Source organism: Hevea brasiliensis, chromosome 9 (assembly GCF_030052815.1).
Source record: "Hevea brasiliensis isolate MT/VB/25A 57/8 chromosome 9, ASM3005281v1, whole genome shotgun sequence".
In the NCBI taxonomy this organism is placed as follows: Eukaryota; Viridiplantae; Streptophyta; class Magnoliopsida; order Malpighiales; family Euphorbiaceae; genus Hevea; species Hevea brasiliensis.
In genome coordinates, this window is record NC_079501.1 from 43,721,902 (window position 1) to 43,729,353 (window position 7,452).

Below are 7,452 nucleotides of genomic sequence, written 5' to 3' on the forward strand. Positions count from 1 at the left end.
CCTCAAAATTGCAATTCTCATGTGTTTGGCTAAATTAGGGATAAACCACATGCAAACAATATTGAAAATCCAATCTCTAGAATCACTTTAATTTTTATTGAATTTAGATTTAATTCCTCTCAATTTTATAAATAGAAATTTCAATTTAAATCTTGGTAATCTAGTTTAATTAATTTTAGTTAATTGTTTGATTTAGTTTTAATTCCTCAAATACCAATTTTAATTCCAAATTTCATTTTACATCTTTAATTTTTGTCATTCTAATTAGCTTATACTTTTATTTCCAATTTAAGCACAATTCCCTGTGAGATCGATATCATTTTTAAAACTATACTACTGTGACCCGTGCACTTGCGGATTACACTACACGTACCAAGTTTTTGGCGCCGTTGCCGGGGAATTGTTTGTTTTTAAGTTGGATTTTAATTGTTTTAAGCTAATTAGAATTTTTATTTTCTTTTATTTTCACTACTACTCCTTGTGTTTTTCAGGTACTTTAATTGTTTATGAGATGATCGAAAAGCACAAGTGATACCGAATTGTTGTTCAATCCTGAAATTGAAAAATTCTGTCGAGCCAACAAAAAGGAACACAAGAGAAGAAAGGAAGCAGAAAAAGAAGAACAACAAAGATTTGAGCAAGAGGAGACAATTGAAAATATGGAGAATCAAAATAGAGCTATTGGTGGAGACAATAGAGGAAATGAGCAAAATAGGCAAAATGAAGTGGTTAATCAAAATGACCCTCAGAGAAGATCCATGTTAGATTATGCTTTTCCTAGATGTGCAGATGTGAGAGATAACAGACCTATTATTGGAGCTAATCAATTTGAGTTGAAGACTGGTCTCATTCAAATGGTTCAGAATTCACAATTTGGAGGTAGTCCACTTGAAAATCCTCATTCTCATTTGAAGAAATTTTTGATGATATGTGGTACACAAAGACAACCTGGAGTTTCAGATGAAGTGATTCGACTCACCTTATTTCCATTCTCTCTTCGGGATTCAGCATTGGAGTGGTATGACTCACTTCCACAAGCTATTATAGCTACTTGGGAGCAGCTATCTCAAGCTTTTCTATCTCAATTTTTCCCACCTGGGAAGACCACTCATTTGAGGAATTTGATGGTAGCTTTTAAGCCAAGAGATGATGAAACTTTGTATGAGTCTTGGATGAGATTTAAGGAGCTTGAAAGGCAATGTCCTCATCATGAAATACCCAAATGGATGATTGTTCAGAATTTCTACACCAGAGTTACTCCAGCCATAAGAAACACAATTGATTCACAAGTAGGAGGAGATTTCATGAGAATGACAAGTGAAGAATGCTATGATCTATTAGAGAAGATTGCTTGTAATACCCATTTGTGGGGAAATCCTAGAGCACTTAAGCCAAAGAAGGCTGGGATTTATGAACTTGACTCAGTTAGCTACATGAATGCGAGATTTGATCAGTTGACTCAGCTTCTTAGTGATTTTTGCACAAAGGCAACAAACTCAACTCCTACAACTATGCAACAAGTTGCCTTCACAGATGGAACCCAAAGTTGTGGAGTTGATTACTCTTCTTATGGTGATGATTATTTGCAAGAACAAGCTGCTTATGCAGGAGGTTATCAACAGAAACCTATGGGAAATGCTTACTCTAATGTGAACAACTCAACATGGAGACCACAAGCAAATTTTGCTCAACAAGGTCAAAGCTCAAATTATGCTCATAATCAGCAGTATGTGCAGCAGAATAGGCCTCAATTTCAGCCCACAAGGCAACCACAACCTGGATATTAAGCAAGAGCACAACAATCCCTTCCACCTCATGAACCGAAGCCAACCTTGGAAAGCATGATGGAGAAATTTTTTGCTGAACAAAGCAAGATGAATAGCAAATTGGAGGAAGAAATGCAACACATGAGACAAACCATGGATCAATTACAAGTCCACAATCGTATGTTGGAGACTCAATTGTCTCAACAAGTAAGCTCATCAGGAAGCAACTCCTATGGGAAATTACCTAGCCAACCACAAAACCCTCATGAACAATGTAAGGTTGTAACCTTGAGAAGTGGTAAGAAAGTTGGTCAAGAGAGTGAAAACAAGAGAGAAGAAAAAGAGAGCATAAAAGAAGAAAATTCAGTTGAGAGCAAGAAAAATGAAAAAGAAGAAGAAAGCAAAAGTGAGCAAGATAAGGGAGAGAAACCATACATCCCACCTGAACCTTACAAGCCCACCCTTCCCTACCCTCAAAGATTCATCAAGCATAAGTTAGACAAACAATTTGGCAAATTCCTTGAAGTGCTAAAGAAGTTGTATATCAATGTGCCATTCACTAAAGCACTATCCCAAATGCCAAGTTATGCCAAGTTTTTGAAGGAGATTCTTTCCAACAAGAGAAGGCTAGAAGATTATGACACCATCAACTTGGGAGAGCAATGCAGTGCTATAATTCAGAAGAAGTTACCTCCCAAACTCAAAGATCCGGGTGTGTTTTCCATTCCTTGTCATATTGGTGATAATTGTGTGGCAAATGCCTTATGTGACCTTGGAGCTAGTGTCAGCCTAATGCCTCTTTCAATATATGAGAAGTTGAATATGGGAGAGTTGAAGCCCACAAACATGTATCTTTCATTGGCTGACCGTTCAATTAAGTATCCAGAAGGCATTCTTGAAAATGTGCCTATCAAGGTTGGGAAATTCTACATTCCAGTGGACTTTGTCATTCTAGATATGGAAGAAGACACAAAAGTTCCTATCTTATTGGGAAGACCCTTTTTGGCAACAGCTGGTGCATTAATTGATGTAAAGGGTGAGAAATTGACACTTAGAGTGGGAGATGATCAAATGATATTCAACATCAATCCAGCCATGAAAAGAAAACATGAAGAAGTTGAGTCTTGTTTGTGGGTAGACATTATTGATGAGATTGTTCAAGAGCATTTCAGAAAAAGCTATCCACAAGACCCACTTGAAAATTGCTTAGTCCATGGTGGGAGCATTGATGATGATAATCACAACATAGCTGCTTTTGCACAACACTTGGAGAGCGCTCCACCACATCCTGAAGCCACAAATTTTCAGCTTGAAGAAGTGCAAAATTTGGAGATCAAACCACCATCATTAAAGGTAGAGGATGCCCCATAGGTAGATCTTAAACCTCTTCCTTCCAACCTCAGGTATGCTTTTCTTGGACCCAATGGAACATATCCTGTTATAATTAATGCATCATTGACTGATATTGAGAATGAAAAATTGTTGAGAGTTTTGAGAGAATATAGAAGAGTTTTGGGTTATGCAATTGATGATATAAAGGGAATTAGCCCAACAGTTTGTATGCATAGGATTTTCCTAGAGCCAAATAGTAAACCTTCCATTGAACACCAAAGAAGATTGAATCCTACAATGAAGGATGTTGTGAAAAAGGAAATCCTAAAATTACTAGCTGCTGGAATTATTTACCCCATTTCTGACAGTGAGTGGGTTAGTCCTGTGCATGTTGTACCAAAAAAAAGTGGGGTGACAGTTGTTAAAAATGAGAATAATGAATTGATACCCACTAGAATCAATTACAGTTGGAGAATGTGCATAGACTATAGGAAGTTGAACAATGCTACAAGAAAAGACCATTTTCCCCTTCCTTTTATGGATCAAATGTTAGAGAGATTAGCCAAGCATTCATTCTTTTGTTACTTAGATGGATATTCTGGTTTCTTTCAAATTCCAATCCATCCTGATGACCAAGAAAAAACTACCTTTACCTGTCCCTATGGCACCTTTGCCTATCGAAGGATGCCATTCGGATTGTGTAATGCGCCTGGAACATTTCAAAGGTGCATGATGGCCATTTTTTCTGATTTTATTGAAGAAATTATGGAGGTCTTCATGGATGACTTTTCAGTATATGGCACTAATTTTGATTCATGCTTGACTAATTTGTCTAAAATCCTGCAGAGATGTGTTGATAATGATCTGGTGTTGAATTGGGAGAAATGCCACTTTATGGTCCAAGAGGGGATCGTTTTAGGGCATTTGATCTCAAATAGGGGAATTGAAGTGGATAGAGCTAAAATAGAAATTATTGAAAAAATGCCCCCTCCAACCACTGTCAAAGGAGTGCAGAGTTTTCTTGGACATGCCGGGTTTTACCGGCGATTTATTCAGGATTTTTCTAAACTTGCTAAACCCTTAATAAATCTTTTGAATCATGATGTTAAATTTGATTTTAATCAAGATTGTATGGTTGCTTTTTGCAGGTTAAAGACGGCATTAACAACAGCTCCTATCATGCAACCCCCGGATTGGACTTTGCCATTCGAAATCATGTGTGATGCAAGCGAGTTTGTTGTTGGAGCTGTCCTTGGCCAGCGAAAAGATAGAAAACCTTATGCCATTTACTATGCAAGCCGAACCCTTGATGAAGCTCAAGTTAATTATGCTACAACTGAAAAGGAGTTCCTTGCGGTAGTATTTGCACTCAATAAATTTCGTTCTTATTTGGTCAACTCAAAGGTAATAGTTTTCACTGATCATGCAGCAATAAGGTATTTAATGAGCAAGAAAGAAGCTAAATCTAGGTTGATTAGATGGATTTTGTTACTTCAAGAATTTGATTTGGAAATAAGAGATAAAAAAGGTGTTGAGAATGTGGTGGCTGATCACCTTTCTAGGATAAAAACTGAAAATAAAGATGATGATATTGTGCCAATTGACGAATTTTTCATGAATGAGCAGTTGTATGTGTTGAAATCTTCACTTCCATGGTTTGCTGATATTGTGAATTTCTTGTCTTGTGGTGTCTTACCACCTGATTTATCTTGGCAGCAAAAGAAAAGATTCTTGCATGATGTTAAATTTTATTCTTGGGAAGAACCTCTTTTGTTTAGGAGATGTAATGATGGAATAATTAGGAGATGTATACCAGAGGAAGAAATAAATGATGTTATTTACCATTGTCATTCCTCCGAATATGGTGGTCATTTTAGTGTCTCAAAAACTGTTGAAAAAATCTTGACATCAGGTTTCTATTGGCCTAATATGTTTAAACATGTGAGAGACTTTGTAAGCAAGTGTGATAGGTGCCAAAGGGTAGGCAACATTTCCAAGAGAGATGAGATGCCCCAACAGTCCATATTAGAAGTTGAATTGTTTGATGTGTGGGGAATTGATTTCATGGGGCCATTTCCATCTTCTTATGGGAATAAATATATCTTGGTAGGGGTGGACTATGTATCTAAATGGGTAGAAGCTATTGCTACACCTACCAATGATGCAAAAGTTGTGGTGAAATTTCTGAAAAAATTTGTTTTAACTAGATTTGGTGCCCCACGTGCCATAATCAGTGATGATGGTAGCCATTTTTGCAACCACCAATTTGAAAAATTGATGAGAAAGTATGGGGTAAAGCATAGGATTGCCACACCATATCACCCTCAAACAAATGGCCAAGTAGAAATCACAAATAGAGAAATCAAGCAAATCTTGGAGAAAACTGTCAATAAGTCCAGAAAAGATTGGTCCCTTAAATTAGATGACACTCTTTGGGCATATAGAACAGCATTTAAAAGCCCCATAGGAACTACACCTTATAGGTTAGTTTTTGGGAAATCATGCCATTTGCCCGTAGAGTTAGAACATAAAGCTTATTGGGCCATTAGAGCAATCAATTTTGATTTACAAGCTGCTGGACATAAAAGACTTTTGCAACTTGATGAGTTAGAAGAATTGAGACTTGATGCTTATGAAAATGCTAGGATCTATAAAGAAAGAACAAAAAAATGGCATGATAAGCATATCAAGAAAAAGGACTTTAAAGAAGGAGATTTGGTTCTCTTATTCAATTCAAGGTTAAAATTTTTTCCAGGAAAATTAAAATCAAGGTGGTCAGGTCCATTCAAAATTGTGAAAGTTTTACCTCATGGTGCTGTGGAAATTTTTGGTGAAAAATATGGTAATTTCAAGGTAAATGGACAAAGGTTAAGGCACTATTCAGTTGGTGAGCCAATTGAGAAGATAACAACTTGCTATCTCTCTCATTCTCCATAAAATCTTGAGTGAGTATAGTCAAGCTAAAGACCTAAACTTAGCATTTTTGGACATAACCCACAATTTTTCATTGATTCTTTATTTCTTTCATATATATATTTGTTTTAAGTTTTTCTATACTCCTTATTCAGAGTTTGACATTGTTCTAATTTTCTTGTGTAGATGGGATGCAATGCATTGCAAGCAAATGAGCATAAAAAAAAAAAAAATTATTTTAGTTTTAGCTTTAAATTTTAGCTTTAAATTTTAGCTTTAAATTCTAGTTTTAAATTTGTTCACTTACCATTTTCATCTTTCTTTTGTTGAGTATTTGCTGGTGATTCTTGCTGGATTCATTGCCCTTTTTGTTAATTTTAAGAGAAAATTTTTCCAAACCTTATCATCTTGGTTTAAATTATTTGAATATGGATGTGTGAATTGGTGCTTTGAAAAATTATTTTTTATGAGTGTTTGATGAACATAACAAGTTGAACTATTAGAATTCATGTTATGAAGGTTTAATTATTTGAAATCTAATTTGTTTTACTTTTTTAGGCACTCTCTAAATCTATCAAATTTGGGCAGCAGATTGCACAACCTACAACATAACCGGGTTCGCTTGTGTCGTCGCTTGTGTTCGCTGGGCACAATTTTGGGCAGATTGTTGCACAACCTGCGACATAACCGGGTTCGCTTGTGTCGTCGCTTGTGTTCGCTGGGCACAATTTTGGGCAGATTGTTACACAACCTGCGACATAACCGGTTTACTTGTGTCGTCGCTTATGTTCGCTGGGCACATTTTTGGGCAGATTGTTACACAACCTGCAACACAACCCCCTATCCTTATGTTCTAACTTGTGTCGCCTGTTTGTTTTGCAGGATAAGAACTCACTTCACCAGAATGGGCCAGCAGCTACCCCAAGCCCAAGCCTAAAAGCCCACTAACCCATTTTTATGTAAAAAAAAAAAAAAAAACATTTCATGTCTTTACTTTAGTTGCTTAATTAATTAGTTTTTTTTTAGTAACTTGTTTAGTTAATATTTTGCTTGTGTTGTTTTTCTTTTACTTGAAACATTTACTTATTCAGTTTATTTTTTTATTTTTAGTTGCTCATACGAACATTTTTTTGAATCTTTAGTACTTTGCTCACTTGCTTTGATTTGCTATTTCGGATTTACACTTTATGATTATATTTTTGAGCTTAACTTCCCTATTCCAAATTTTTGAATTTAATTGATTTAATGGATTCCATTGCACTGTTTCTTTTGCAATGAGTGCAGCAGCTGTCCAAATTTTACTTAATTAAATTGGCTGCACTTCAATGAGGTAACAATTCTCATCTCAGCTTGTGTCACTTTCAACACAAGTTGTGCTATTGTAACACCCCAAAGTTCGGTAGTGCGTTCTACTGTACCGGTGACCAGTGTTGTCCGGACA

General features: G+C 36.1%; 1 non-coding gene across 1 annotated transcript; it reads right to left on the minus strand.

The window, feature by feature from the left end:
* Window positions 1-1,109: 1,109 nt before the first annotated feature.
* Window positions 1,110-1,216, minus strand: LOC131183693 (small nucleolar RNA R71). The gene has a single exon (XR_009151730.1). It is a non-coding gene; the product is annotated as a small nucleolar RNA R71 (small nucleolar RNA).
* Window positions 1,217-7,452: the final 6,236 nt, after the last annotated feature.